At 47.8% G+C, this 15,383-nt stretch overlaps 1 protein-coding gene across 2 annotated transcripts in view; it reads left to right on the top strand.

Annotated features, from left to right (window-relative positions):
• LOC146808484 (transient receptor potential cation channel subfamily M member 2-like) overlaps window positions 1-15,383 on the top strand; it is a 790,090-nt gene that overhangs the window by 603,691 nt on the left and 171,016 nt on the right. The window lies entirely within an intron of this gene.

A 15,383-nucleotide genomic window follows, 5' to 3' on the forward strand; every position in this document is an offset into this window, starting at 1 on the left:
AGAATAATACAGATAGAATCCACGTGTAGTGTATGAATAATACATTTCTCGTTGGAAATGAGTATTCTAAGAGTGGGGGCTCTCCTAAAAAGGAGAGACCAACAGGGAGTGTTATTAGAATGTATGAGGTTCCCTGGGGTGTACCACAGAGGGTACCTAAACAGTGCATCGTCCATGTCTCAGTATTCAGAAGAATAATACTGATAGAATCCACGTGTAGTGTATATGTATTGTAGTGAAATGTAGAATATTCTTAAGTTAGTTCGGCCCACGGGATATCATCATTGAGACCCCTTTCTTGGGTGGATAAGCGAAAAATCCATCTTTGCTCAGTTTCAAAGAGTTTACTGTTGGACCATGAGGGGTTGCTTTCAATCACAGTCCAATGTAATTCATTAGGTCCATGTGGATGAGTGAGATAGTGTGTGCTCATTTTCGTCGTCGATTTTCCACACCGTATGTTACTACGGTGTTCCATAATCCTGGTTTTGACTGGACGTGTTGTCATGCCAATGTATCTTAATTCGCACGGGCAAGTGATCAAGTACACGCAGTTGCTGGAGTTACAGTTCGTGTGGTTCTTCTGAGTCCAGACTTTGCCTGTTTCTAGATTAAGCACTTTGGTCGTCTTCGTGAGAGCACATACTCCACATTGCCCACATGGATAATGTCCTCGTACTGGATCCATATCCCACAAGGTCTTTTGTTTCGTGATTTTTACCGCTTTTGGACGGGTGTGTACCAGCATGTCGCGTAAATTACTTGTGCGTTTATTCGCAAATCTGGGTAGGAGTAAAGACAGTTTCCCTGTAGTCAGGATCTTCCAGTTCTTTTTTATGATCTTCTGTACTGTGTTGGATTCCGGTGTGAAGGTTGTCACACACGTCAGGGATTCATCAGTTTTGTTTATTTTTGGTTCTAGGAGAGATTCTGGGTTGTTATTAAGTGCTCTTTTGTTTGATCTTTTTATGATGGATGTAGGATAGTCCCGTGCTCGTAAGCTGTGACTAAGGATGGCCGCTTCTTTTTTGTAATCGTTGGTCTTTTCGCAGTTCCTACGGAGGCGTAGGAACTGTCCGAAGGGTTGATTGTCACTTAAGGCTTTTGGGTGGTGACTTCCATACAGTAATAAACTGTTACGGTCTGTTGGTTTTTTGAATGTCTTGGTTGACAGAGCGCCATCCTGTAGGGTTATAGTAAGGTCTAGAAAGTGAATCTCTGTAGATGATGTAGACCGAGTGAACCTCAAATATGGATCCAGAGAGTTAACCCATGAGAAGAATCTGTCACAAGTCTCGCTGTCTCCTTTCCACAGGATAAGGATGTCGTCAATGTAGCGTTTCCACAATACAATGTTATCGCCAAAGATGTTATCTGTCAGGTGGAGGCGTTCAAATTCAGCTACATGGACACGACAGCATTCACAAACGCATTCGGCAGCAGCCACCTACATTTTTCTGACAAGTCAGTCCAACATCCATTCTCATCCAATCTCCCTATCTGTTCCTGCCAGTGTTTTAGTTCTTCAGGGGTCGCTTCTAGTTGCAATTCTTTCACGCTGTCTATGGTGTCATTGAACACCTCTGTCTCCACCATCCCTCTATATAGACTGGTTACAAACATAGAGGTGGTGTTAGATTGGGCAGTTTCTTTAGCAGTTCTATCTGCAAAGGAATTTCCCTTGCCAATGTCATCAACCACAGTCCTATGGGCACTACATTTAACAATAGCTATGGCTTGGGGCAAAGTTAGGGCGGCCAACAATCTCAAGACCAACTGGCCATTCTTTATTTTCTGACCATGGGATGTAAGGAACCCTCTTTCTGCCCATAGTCTCCCGAAGCTATGCGCTACGCCGAAAGCATACTGGCTGTCGGTGTAAACATTTACTCTCAGCCCTTCACTCAAATCACAGGCCCTTAGTAGTGCAACTAGCTCGGCCGCTTGGGCCGAGGGATAAGGTACCTTGGCTGTCTCGACTATTGTCTGCAGTGTGGTGATTGCATAAGCAGCGGCTGTAACACCGCTGGGTAACCTGAAACATGAGCCATCAACATACAATTCTCCTTGGGGATCAGATAAGGGAGTGTCTGTCAAATCTATCCGCCCCTTCGTTTCTTCCTCCGCCCGGAAGATGCAATCATGGTTGTCTTGACTGTGGTCTTCCAGAGGGAGAGGCAGTAGCGTGGCTGGGTTCAGGGTGACACACCGTTTAATAGTGATGTGGGGTGCAAACAGGGTCAGTTCGTACCCTGTGAGACGCGCACTAGTTGAGTGCTGGGTCTGTGTCCTGTTCAATAATACGTCCACAGCATGGGGCACCATCACTGTCAGGTCCGTATTCAGGACGAGCCCTTCCGATTGTCGAATCACCACCGCAACCGCAGCCGTGGCTCTTAGACAACTGGGAAGTGCCCTGGCGACATTATCCAATACCTCCGAAAAGTACGCACAAGGTCTTTGCTTACCACCAAATCCTTGTGTTAACACTGAAAGCGAACAACCGTCCACCTCATGCACGTAGAGCACAAAAGGCTTCTGGTAGTCCGGGGTGCCAAGCACAGGAGCAGAGCAGAGAGCAGCTTTCAAAGCAACAAAAGCATTCTGACATTCCACAGACCACGGTAAAGGCTCATGCACATTCTTAGTCGTTAAATGCAAGAAAGGTTTAGTCAGGAGGGAATAGTTAGGGATCCATTGGCGACAGTAAGAAGTTATACCAAGCAAAGCGCGGACATCACGTTGCGTGCGAGGAACAGGCATGTTAGATATAGTTGTGATACGATCAGGAGTCAGACGTCTTCCCTCCTTCGACAGGAGATGACCTAGGTAGGTCACCTCCGGTCGACAATATTGAAATTTAGACAATGATACTTTATTACCATGTTTTGCCAAGTGCAATGCAACCGTCGCCTCTCGGCAACCATGTTCAGTATCAGAAGCCACTAGGAGATCATCCACATACTGTAACAGTACATTGCCTGGTGGTAAATTTAGCGTATCCAATAATGATTTCAGGGCCTGACTATAAATACTAGGGCTTTCTGTATAGCCCTGTGGAGCGCGACAGAATCTGAAACTGCGGCCTCCTAATGAGAATCCGAAAAGATATCTACCATCAGGATAAATGGGAATACTGAAAAAGGCATTTTTCAAATCAATGACAGAAAAGAATCGAGCTGTAGGAGGAATCATTGTTAATATAGTAGTGATATCGGGCACTACTGGGTATTGCGGCACCACTATCTTGTTTATTTCCCGCAGGTCAATCACGAAACGATACGTTGCAGTATAATCCGGATCAGTGTCCATCGGGGCTCGTTTAAGAATCGGAAGAATAGGGCTATTACACGTATTGGAGGCAGTCTCATGAATGATGGACAACAAAGCTCGTTCGCCTGCCGGTGCAATTTTATACTGCTGGATTTTTGGTAACCGGACGTTCTGCTTTAGGGTTATTGAAACAAGGGGGACTTTTTAGCAACCCCACGTCAGTATCTCCAGTGGCCCATAGGCTTTTTGGAATCTCCTTGAGCTCAGGGGGTAAGACGTCCGTCTTAGAAAAGCATTGCACTGAAAGAGAAGAGGGCTTCCTGAGAGTCAAATAAACACCATCCGGAGAGCAATAAATACGGGCATAGAACCTCTTCAATATGTCCATGCCCAAGAGATTCTCGCCACACTGGGAGGTTAAAATGAAGGGTGAATCAATCGAGATCGGTCCCAGGGCGAGAGAAAGGGGTTGGGAGATGGGGCTTACCACCGGAGTTCCAGAGAAACCTACAGACACATTATTCTGGCCAGACAAAGCAGCCCCAGGGACAAGGGCATGTGAAACCGAACTGTTCATAGCCCCTGTGTCAACTAAAAACCTACCCGACGTATCCATCAAATGTGCATGGACATAAGGTCCATTCTGATCTATGGGAATTGGCACATGTCCCTCACTTTGTCCTTGGCTATCCTATGTATGAGAATAGCCTGCCGAGTCATCACTCACACACCCTTCATTAAAATATTGCTTTCCTTGGCCATGATCAAAACAATTCTGACCATTCTCACCTTGCCCGAAACCGTCCTGCCTGGTATGTCCACCCCGATGACCACCAGCACATCCTCGTCCTTGTCCTCTCGGAACGTTGTCTTTCGCGTACAACAACGGACACTGGGCTCGCCAATGTCCTTCCTGTTTACAGAATGCACATTGATTCGGCCCTAAATCTGTCCGCCCTACACTCTGGACGGGACCCGCCCCTCTTTGTGCGAAGTTTTGGGTTCCCCGACCCCTCCCCCGGCCTCTCTCAACTTGCTGTAACAATACTCGTGTCTTTAATTCTTTCGACTTTCTTTCCGTTTTCTCCTTATTCCCGTTTTCACGGTGCTCGTAGTATTGAGCCATACTCAAAATAGTCGAAGGGGAAGATGTAGTCCAGGTACTCTCCGCGGCTTGCAGTCGGGCTGATACTTCCGGTAGTAGGTTAGTCAAGAACCTATTGACAAATAAGCGTATGCCACCCTCCTTGGACAGATCTTGTCCGCTAAAATCAATAAAAACCCCTTCGAATCTGGTAAAGAAATCTGATACACTCTCATCCTTCTTCTGTTTGCATGCTGTCAGTTTATCCCAGTCTACCTTTCTGGGAGGAATCAGTGAATGCATGTAAGTGATAATTTTTTCTGGCAAGACTAATATTTCAGCTCTGGGCTTATCGCCTGGTTTTCGGTCCCTATCCCAATCCCTCAACTGGTCCCATGTTCCCCCAAACTCCGTGACATGGTCCTGATCATGCACCTGACGCCATATATCCACCGGCACCAATAGCGCAAAGAATAGCTCGATATCGGCCAGGGTCATCACCGCCGACGAAGCGGCTTCTGTGAGCTCCTTATAGTAGGCCGTAGGATTCTTCCTGGGATCAGGCAACTGAGTTTTCAATGATAGTACCTCGCTGCGCTTCCATGGGGTGTACACCCACTGCTCCTGGAAACGGGCGTCAACTGATAGCCTCTGAGGCGGAAGCCGGAGGTGTTTGTAACTCGCTCGTTTTTAAAAGTGTCACTTAAATAACTTGTATTCACTGCTCTTCTTAAGCATACAAACGCTCTGCCTTACCTACTGGAAGCGCTGCTGACACGCGCTAATCCAGCTCATCAGCCTCGGGGAATCGCCATTACCGAGAGCACGCCAAAGGCGAAGCCACGCCCCCTGCGAGGCCACGCCCACCGACCCAGCCTATAAACGCTCTTCTAGCGCACCGACCTCCATTCACCTGATAGCCTCTGAGGCGGAAGCCGGAGGTGTTTGTAACTCGCTCGTTTTTAAAAGTGTCACTTAAATAACTTGTATTCACTGCTCTTTTTAAGCATACAAACGCTCTGCCTTACCTACTGGAAGCGCTGCTGACACGCGCTAATCCAGCTCATCAGCCTCGGGGAATCGCGATTACCGAGAGCACGCCAAAGGCGAAGCCACGCCCCCTGCGAGGCCACGCCCACCGACCCAGCCTATAAACGCTCTTCTAGCGCACCGACCCCCATTCACCTGATAGCCTCTGAGGCGGAAGCCGGAGGTGTTTGTAACTCGCTCGTTTTTAAAAGTGTCACTTAAATAACTTGTATTCACTGCTCTTTTTAAGCATACAAACGCTCTGCCTTACCTACTGGAAGCGCTGCTGACACGCGCTAATCCAGCTCATCAGCCTCAGGGAATCGCCATTACCGAGAGCACGCCAAAGGCGAAGCCACGCCCCCTGCGAGGCCACGCCCACCGACCCAGCCTATAAACGCTCTTCTAGCGCACCGACCCCCATTCACCTGATAGCCTCTGAGGCGGAAGCCGGAGGTGTTTGTAACTCGCTCGTTTTTAAAAGTGTCACTTAAATAACTTGTATTCACTGCTCTTTTTAAGCATACAAACGCTCTGCCTTACCTACTGGAAGCGCTGCTGACACGCGCTAATCCAGCTCATCAGCCTCGGGGAATCGCCATTACCGAGAGCACGCCAAAGGCGAAGCCACGCCCCCTGCGAGGCCACGCCCACCGACCCAGCCTATAAACGCTCTTCTAGCGCACCGACCCCCATTCACCTGATAGCCTCTGAGGCGGAAGCCGGAGGTGTTTGTAACTCGCTCGTTTTTAAAAGTGTCACTTAAATAACTTGTATTCACTGCTCTTTTTAAGCATACAAACGCTCTGCCTTACCTACTGGAAGCGCTGCTGACACGCGCTAATCCAGCTCATCAGCCTCGGGGAATCGCCATTACCGAGAGCACGCCAAAGGCGAAGCCACGCCCCCTGCGAGGCCACGCCCACTAACTTCCAGCACAAATGTGTCGACCCCCCCAGCGCAGCGGACGAGCGCAGCGGGAGCGCCGTTTGCGCGCCGAAGGCGCGCCTAAGGCAAGCCCGTCTGCGCCCGTCCGCGCACGACCGGGCCTAGGGCCAGACCCCCTGGCTGCCAGAGCCTCCGCCAAAACCACATATTCCCGCCGTGACCTTTTAAGCCTCAGACCTTCTACCGCCCCCTCATGCAGATATATCCATGATATGGATGGACCCTTTGTCAGCTGCACGAACTGCCAGCCAGCTCAGCTTCAAATCCCGACACGAGTACTGAAGCATGCAACCCTCAAACTTGCCTCACTGAACTGTCGCTCTCTCCCTAAACATGCGACACAAATCCACCACCTTATAGAAGACTGCGAGATTGACATTCTCTTCCTAACGGAAACGTGGCTCACCCCACACTCTGACTCGGACACAGTGTCAGCCACACCTCAGGGATTCCTCATCCAATCCCTCCCTCGACCACTTGGCAGAGGGGGAGGCATCGCCATTATTTACCGTGACTCCTTCACCTGCAACGCCAGTGATGCACAAATCCCAGACTCGGAAAGTCTTCAATTCTCAATTAAACTTGACCCTATGAACTCCCTTTCAGGGATTCTAATCTACCGTCCCCCCGGCCACCCCGGCCCTTTTTCCAATGCCCTCCTAGACATGGTAGCAACACAGGCTCACTCCGCCACGAACTTCATCTTAGTGGGAGACCTGAACATCCACTTTGAAGACACGGCAGATTCTGGAGTAGTCGACCTGATCTCCGAACTAGCGGTCTCGGACCTCCGTCTCATTAACTCAGGAGCCACCCACATCAAAGGCCACCTGCTGGACCCAGTGTTCACCAGCACCCCCGCGATGCAAGAAATAGACTCCATTCCCCTTCCCTGGACGGACCACTTCTTGGTCCTATTCCAACTCCCAGGACCCCTCAAGAAACCTCAGAAACCTCCCTCCTTCACTAAAGGCAGGACTTGGTCCAAACTACCTATTGAAGAATGGGCCAACACCCTGACATCTACCACCCCTACTCTCGACAATATCCCGGACAACGCCGATAGCAACTTCAGAAATTGGATCACGACCTCCCTTGACTCTGTGCTCCCACTCAGAATGCGCGAAGATAAGACCAACAACATCGGCTCTGCCCCGTGGTACACCCCAGAACTCCGCCAGCTCCGCAAAAACTGTAAAAGAGCTGAACGGCTTTGGAGAAAAGACTGGCACAACGCCAGCAAAGAGGCATACCACTCCTCAGTCAAAACCTACAAAACCGCAATCAAGCTCTCCAAAGCCTCTCACTATGACACCCGGATAAAGGAATCATCCAATTCCTCTAGGGAATCTTATCTCTTTGTGAAGGAGCTTCTGAAAGTTCCCATCGCTTCCTCGCCCACCACCCCTCAGGTAGATAGAAGTAATGACCTAGCCTCATACTTCAACAACAAAATTGCCCGCATCCTCACATCTCTCCCTCCCCCCAGCTCCCCTTCCCGCAGAAACACTATTCAGCCCCCCGATGAGACGGGATTACGTCCCCAACTCGAGACATTCAAGCCGATAACGCCCAACGAGGTGGAAACGACATTGAATAAAATAAAAAGTGGATCTCCTTTAGACCCTGCACCTCTGAGATTCCTCAAAAACGTGGCCCCCGCTATCACCCCTACAATCACGGAGCTTATCAACTGCTCACTTGCTCAAGGATCAGTCCCCCACAGCTGGAAAAAGGCAGTGGTGAAGGCACTCCTTAAAAAACCGCAGCTCGACCCTACCGATATGGCAAACTACCGGCCTATATCACTTCTTCCAGGGATTAGCAAGATCACCGAGAAACTGGTGAATAGTCAACTCTCCAGATTTCTCGAGACTAATAACATCCTGCGGCAATCCCAAACCGGGTTCCGTCCGGGACACGGCACAGACACCGCCCTGCTTGCCGTCATCGAGGAAGCAAGGCGCATTCTAGACTCAGGGGGATCAGTGGCAGTGATCCTCCTGGATCTGAGTGCCGCCTTTGACACGGTCAATCACCGTGTCCTTCTTCACCGACTGGCTGCAGCAGGGCTCACCGGGATGGCACTCAAATGGATAGAGTCCTTTCTCACTGAACGCACTTTCCAGGTTTGGGATGGCGAATTCCACTCGGCCACACTCCCACTCACCAGCGGGGTTCCTCAGGGCTCCTCCCTGAGCCCCACACTTTTTAATGTGTACATGGCCCCCTTGGAAGATGTGGTAACACCATACGGGATAAAAATCGTGAGCTACGCTGACGACACACAATTGGTCGTCTCCCTCTCCCAACTTGACGACCACCCAGACAAATTACCAAACTGTCTCACCGAAATTCACGGGTGGATGTGTGAATCGTCATTAAAACTCAACGGTTCCAAAACCGAGGTGATGCTCATGGGCAAACAATGGGCGACCATCCCCCCGGCAATTTGGCCAGACGTGTTCGGGGAAATCCCCACCCCGAAACACGAAATCAAGACCCTCGGAGTCTGGCTAGAACCCGCTCTCTCAATGAAGACCCAAGCGGCTAAAACCGCCGGAATCTGTCTTGGGCTTCTGCGAACTGTTCGCAAAATTCTCCCCCTCCTACCACCCGTGTCCAGGAAACTAATAGTACAGGGCCTCATATTGTCACGGCTAGACTACAGCAACTTGGTCTACCTAGGTGCGCCGGAAGCCACCTTAGCGAGACTGCAAAGAACCCAGAACGCTGCAGCCCGCCTAATCATGAGCGTACCTCCTAGAGTATCCGCTAAACCCGCCATCAAGGCGCTGCACTGGCTGCCAGTCCGCCAAAGGGTGGAGTTTAAGGCCATGTGCACGGCCCATAAACTAATCAACGGATCGGGACCTGCGATCCTTAGGGGTCTGGTCACCCCCTACACTGCACCAAGGGCCCTACGGTCGGAGAACGAGCACCTGGCCAACATCCCTAAATTCAAAAGAACACGCACTGGAGGCCGACGCTTCTCTGTTAAAGCGTCCACTGGTTGGAATTCTCTCCCACGCTCCCTCAGACTGGAACCCAACCACCTGACATTCAGGAAAAAACTTAAAACCCTTCTGTTCCCTAAATAAACCCCCCACCTCTCTCCCCCTCAGCAGGACTCAGTATTAACAGCGCGGGGATGCCCTCGGGTCACCAGGCGCTATACAAATTGCTAAATAAATAATAAATAAAAAATAACTGTCCCCTGTGCGTCCACTATTTCTGTTATTTCTGGATGATAGATGGGGTGTACCTCACGCATCGGGTATTGCTGTACTCCTGTAGAAATAGCAGCCTGTAGTCGCATCCTGTAATTTACCAACGTTCGCACGTTCCCATATACTGCTTCTGGGGCCAGTCGTGACTTATGAGCTTGATCATGAATCTCATATAGGATGGCCGGCGCCCTTCCTTCCCTATAAACCTGTTCCCATAATGATATGAGACGCTCAGCCATGTGTTCTAGCGCATGCTGCTGCATTACCGGTTCATAGTCTTTCATAGTGCTCCATATGTCGGACAGAGTATAAATAGACTGCCGCATCCATTGGGAGGCTTGTACTGCAATGGTTTCTTTCTCCTCGGATCCCAAAGCTGATCGAGTGAAAAGCCTTTTTCCATCAAGAGTACCAGCCGGATGTGCGGGAGTCGAGACAGCTGCAAAAGGAGTTGCACTCGCAGAGGAAGAGGTCAAGGCAGAAGGGGAATGCATTGACCTAGGTGACAGCTGAGATGCTTCAGCTGTCGTGGCTGACAATAAATTGGGCAATAAAGCCATAACTTCCGAGACAGATGAAGACAACCGGGAAAGATCGGCCATAGGCGTGGGGAGGGAAAGGGCTTGTGGTGCCGAAGCAACGGGGGTTACGGGGGATGTGGCTGGAACCGAGACAGGGGCGACTATCCCCACCTCAGTTCCTACCACGGCTGCCGGGACCTCCGGATACACCCGTTGCGGGACATACGGGGGCGGTGGCCACATATCCAATAAGTCCTCTATTTCATCCTCAGCGTTTGGTCGAGCCACATAACTTTTATCGACTTTTAACCTAAACTCTCGATTTACGCAATCTATTCTGATTTCCACTTGAGCTCTATCGTAGGCCATAGCTTTCTGAGTAATGGTCTGCCCTGCCTTGGCCTTCGCTAATTTTTCCTCCCTCATCCGCCGTTGTTTTGATTCTTTCTGCCAGGTTTTTAAGGCCTCGAACATAGACTGTCTACTACGCCTTGTAAATAGTTGGTCCTGCAAATAAGCAATTTTCTTTTCATCAAATGAGCCGGTCTTTGGCCATTGTAACTCTTCATTACCTTTCGTATACTTGTGCCACAGGGTGTTGAACAACAGAGGAGCGATCCCATGCTTTACGTACATGTAGTGGCTAGGGCTGCCCTCCGGTGGGGCAGGCTGTCTCTCGGCCAACCGAGAGTCGCTGGTCCGGCAACAGCAACCAAAACAATTCAGTTTACTTAAACACGGCATATTGGTTAGTAGACAGACACACAAAATATTCAACTGACTTTACATCACATAGAACACAATGGCGACATTTGACTCTCTTTTCTGCAGTTCAATCTAAGCATCTAAACTAATAAACTGAGTCCATCGACTCCTTGTTCGTAACCCACAAACCGCACTACAGATCACCCGTTGCCTTTTCTGGTTCACCATGGAGACCATTCTGATGTGGTACAGGTTACACCTCAGATATGTCCCCCCGGCTACCCAGTCGGGGCCCCGAGTTCTCTGAGCGCAATTCGGCCGTACGGCTATCAAAACTTCCCCACACGTGTTGCCCTCACAGGCATGTCTCAAACAACTGCACCGCCCTCCAGCGCGTGCTTCGAACAAATGCACCGCTCTCCAGCGCGTGCTTCAAACAAATGCACCGCTCTTCAGCGCGTGCTTCAAAAAAATACACTGCTCTTCAGCGCGTGCTTCAAACAAATGCCCCGCTCTGCTGCCAACTCCTCACAGCCAACACGGTCAGCTTCTGGGTTAAGCCCGCAGGACCCCGGTGAAGGGCGACTAGCAGCAGAGGGCAACCCGATCGGGAGTACGGAGTGGACGTCAATCTCCCCTCCGCCCGCCTGGCCAAGACGCCCTCAATTCCTTCCACCCGAATACGGGGGAGGAAAAGACCCTATCACGGGGTCCCTTTGTGGTCGCCAACTGAAGTAATCTAATAGTAATCCCAAGGGCCACACTTACCAGTGGCCCGCAATGCTTCTCAAATAACAAACAGTTGGCAACGTAGAAGGTTCAAGCGTTTATTGGCCACATCAGAAATCTACATAGAGGAGCCTCGTCGATCCTCACCCATCAGGTGCGCCGAGGAAGACTGCTGGCCCCTTGACAGAATCACACTTATATACATAACAGATTCGACATTGCAAAGCCTTACAAGTGGAAAAACACCAGTTAGCCCAGGAGCTCCTGAATGAGCTCATACCATATTTAGTTGCAGCTGCACACAAAGGGGTTGCTATCTTTACGGAGAAGGTCAGCAGGGTGACTCCCTTTTCGTCCCAGGCACAGAGGAATTCGCTTGATACTCCCTATAGCAGATGTAACCTTGGGCCTAAGCTGTAAATACAATCCGACCTGTCTTTGAGCTGGCACAAGCTAAATCATGTAGATGGTAGGCAAAGGGAACCACGTGGTTGGTAACATGACTGCTCGTCTTCCAAGATGGCCGCAGTATGGTTTTCGGCCCTTTCTATCGTGCAAACACTCGATCAGAGGAATGGGCCATCTAGGTAAGCATATAGAAGGATTATGGAGCAAGAATACTGACCTAGATACATTATGCTAACCTCATATGCTAACTTGAACCCCACAGACCCTAACGTAATCTTTAATCTACCAATAGTCCAGAACCTAAATATCTTGAAGAATGAAGATGGACTAGTTGAATCTAACGTATTGGGACCTTGTACACCTCTGTTGAACCTAAGTACTCCAACTCATCTCTCTCAAGAGCCTTCGGTATCTGCTATAAATGTGGCTCCTATTGCTCAGAGGATTCTGAACACTAATGCCTCTTTGTTTGCTTCCTCTGTAGGTACCAATGTCATTTACAATGCTACTGAGAATAACTCCGAGGTATCTTGTCAGATCCACCATCTACCTTCTGCACCATACTCCCTGGATTTTTCATTTATTTTTTAACATGAACCATTTATGAATAGATCTTTTTTGTTAGAATGATTTGCCGAAATCCCCGGCCTTCAAATGATCAGAAGCAATGACCTTGCTCTGGTTCAAGTTCAAAAAGTATAATAACCCTAGGGGAGCTAGAGTAACATTTACATCTAAAGCTATCTCCCATCTGATAATTTTTGCATAGCGATAAATTGCGTTGTTGTGGCATTGATGTTCTTATCTCTGAAGTAGATTTAGCTTTAAAAAATGTAGTTCAAAATCTTCAGTTTAATTCATACTCTGAAGTCGCTAATAGGGGCCTTTACCATATGAAGAGAGAAAGCATTATGCAGGTTTCCCTAGGTAAAGAAGGCAGGAGGGTCTCGCTTCTTGCAGAGGAACAGACTCAGTATGACCCCCCTATAAATGAGGAAGATCAGAAATGGAGTTGGGTGGCAGGCGCTCTAAATAAAAACAAATCCCTAGTTTTAAATTGTGGGAAACCTCCTAGCAGGAATGTCTCTGTAATATCTTGGAACGCTGCTGGCCTCAACTCTAATAAAATAAATTCTTATTATTGAAGGAACAGAGCGCAGATATAATTTGTCTACAAGAGACCTGGATCACAATGGATTGGTCCATTGAAGATTATATAGTGCTGAGCCTGCCTGCGCTCTAAGTGAATAGAGGACATGCTAAAGGAGGAATCGCTATTATGCTTAGTACAAATTTTAGCTGGTCTTATAAAGAATTTTTTCATGATTCTAACTTGATTCAGGCAATTAAGTTACATCTCAAGAACTCCCAGGATCATTTAAATACTCTGTTAATTGTAAACGTATATCTTCCTCCAGATGCATCCCATGTCCACCTAATTTAAGATATATTTGTTTTTATTTCCTCTATTCTGGAAAGGGAAGATTGTAAGTCTCTAATGTTAGTAGGTGATATGAATGCTAAAATCTCCTCACATAGTATCAGGGTATTTTCCAACACTGAAAAATATGAAGCCCTAAAAATCCCCACGGCACAATTTCCGAATAAAAGTAGGACAGATAAAAGGGGTGCCTTATTACTTGAAGGTCTGAGAAGCTTAGATCTTATAATTGCTAATGGGAGGTTAGAAAACAATATTCCTGCAAACTATACTCATAAGGCCCCCACAGGGAATTCTATTATAGATTATTCTAATTGTTTCCTCTGACTTTTTTCGTAATCTCATAAGTATGGAAGTTTTGGGATCAGATTTTAGTGATCATATGCTGATCTGTTTTAAATTTAACTATACTTGCGCTAAGGTAGGCCCTTGGAACTTTAGAGACAGTAATGTAGGGTTTAATGTAAATAATGGTAGATTTCACTGGAACACTCAAGCGACAGTCAAAGTAAAAGCAATTTTAACAGTTCTGATAAAAGATCAGCACCACCTCGGTATGCCCGAATACGACTCAAATTGATCTTTTTGAAATTTTTTCCCGTAATATTGGTTCTTTGGCTGCATTAAGTAAATCATCGCGTGTTTCCACTAATCAGAAATCCTATTTTAATCCATTGTTTATTTTAAATGGGGAAATCAACAAATTGGTGAGGGCACAGTTCCTAAACTTTTCTAATGAACATAGCAACTTAATCAACTTATTGAAGAGGAAAAGACAGAGGAAAAAACGCTCTCTGAAGCAATTAAAGGAAGATGGTGCATGGGTGCAGTTAAGAGAGGCAGCCTTTAAAACAACTTCATAAACTTTTGGGACGTAATTGCTGACTGCTGCGGTACAAGAGTAAAATGTTTCCCCATTCTGGTTAAAGAAGAGGATTGGAAAATCCACTTGGTAGAACTCTACGCAGCAAGCACTAACTCTCCTAGTTTCCTCCCCGCTGCCCTTGACCCTTTGGAAACTCATAGATCAAACTGTGTACACTCAGTGAGTGACATAGTTGGTTTATAAAAACAATGAGATCCTCAGGAGCAATGGGTTCGGATGAAATACTGATGACGGTAATTAAAAAGGAACCACTTTTGTGGGCTACGTTTTTAGTCCCTCTGTTATTCTCACAGGAAGACAATACCATCGTGGTCTGGAAGTATTTTAACCCCTTCCATGCCCATGACGGAACGGTTCCGTCATGAGCATCGGTTGCGCTGTGCTCATGACGGAACCGTTCCGTCATGGGCCCGCCCGCGCTCGAACCCTTCAGCACCGCGGGGGAATTCCCGCAGCGCTGAAGGGGTTAATACCCCTACACAAAAAGCACCGCAGAATTTCTCCGGGTAATTACAGGCAAATTGCTTTATTAGATGCAGTGGGAAAAATATTTGCATGCAGTATTCTTGATCATCTCACAGAATGGGTCATGGTGAATAAGATCCTCCCTATAGAACTAGCAGGTTTTAGGAAAAATCATTCCACCCTGGATAATATTTCCATGTTGAAATTAATGGAGGAGAAATATACGCTATCTTGCAGATCAAATGTTTACATGGCCTTCATAGATTTTTCTACAGCCTTTACTAAGGTAGATCGGCCACTCCTTTGGAGGAAACTACAAAATATGGGATTGCCTGCTTCCCTGTTGTCCTTAATCATCGCATTACATTCTCAAACCTGGTGCTGGGTAATAATGGGAGGAAACCAAGCATTAACATCTGTAATTCCAATAGAAAATGGTCTGAAACAAGGCTGTTTATTAGCCCCGCTACTATTTTCCTTATATTTAGCAGATTTACCCAACTGTCTTTCTCAGCGAGAGGGCGATGCTCCAAAGATAGGTAGCCGTCCTTTTGCATGTCTCCTTTAAGCAGATAATATAGTAGTGATGGATCTTACTCCTATAGGGCTAAACAAAAAGTTGTCATCATTACAGAATTATACGTCAGCTCATTTTTTGAAGATC

Source organism: Triturus cristatus, chromosome 8 (genome assembly GCF_964204655.1).
Source record: "Triturus cristatus chromosome 8, aTriCri1.1, whole genome shotgun sequence".
NCBI lineage: Eukaryota > Metazoa > Chordata > Amphibia > Caudata > Salamandridae > Triturus > Triturus cristatus.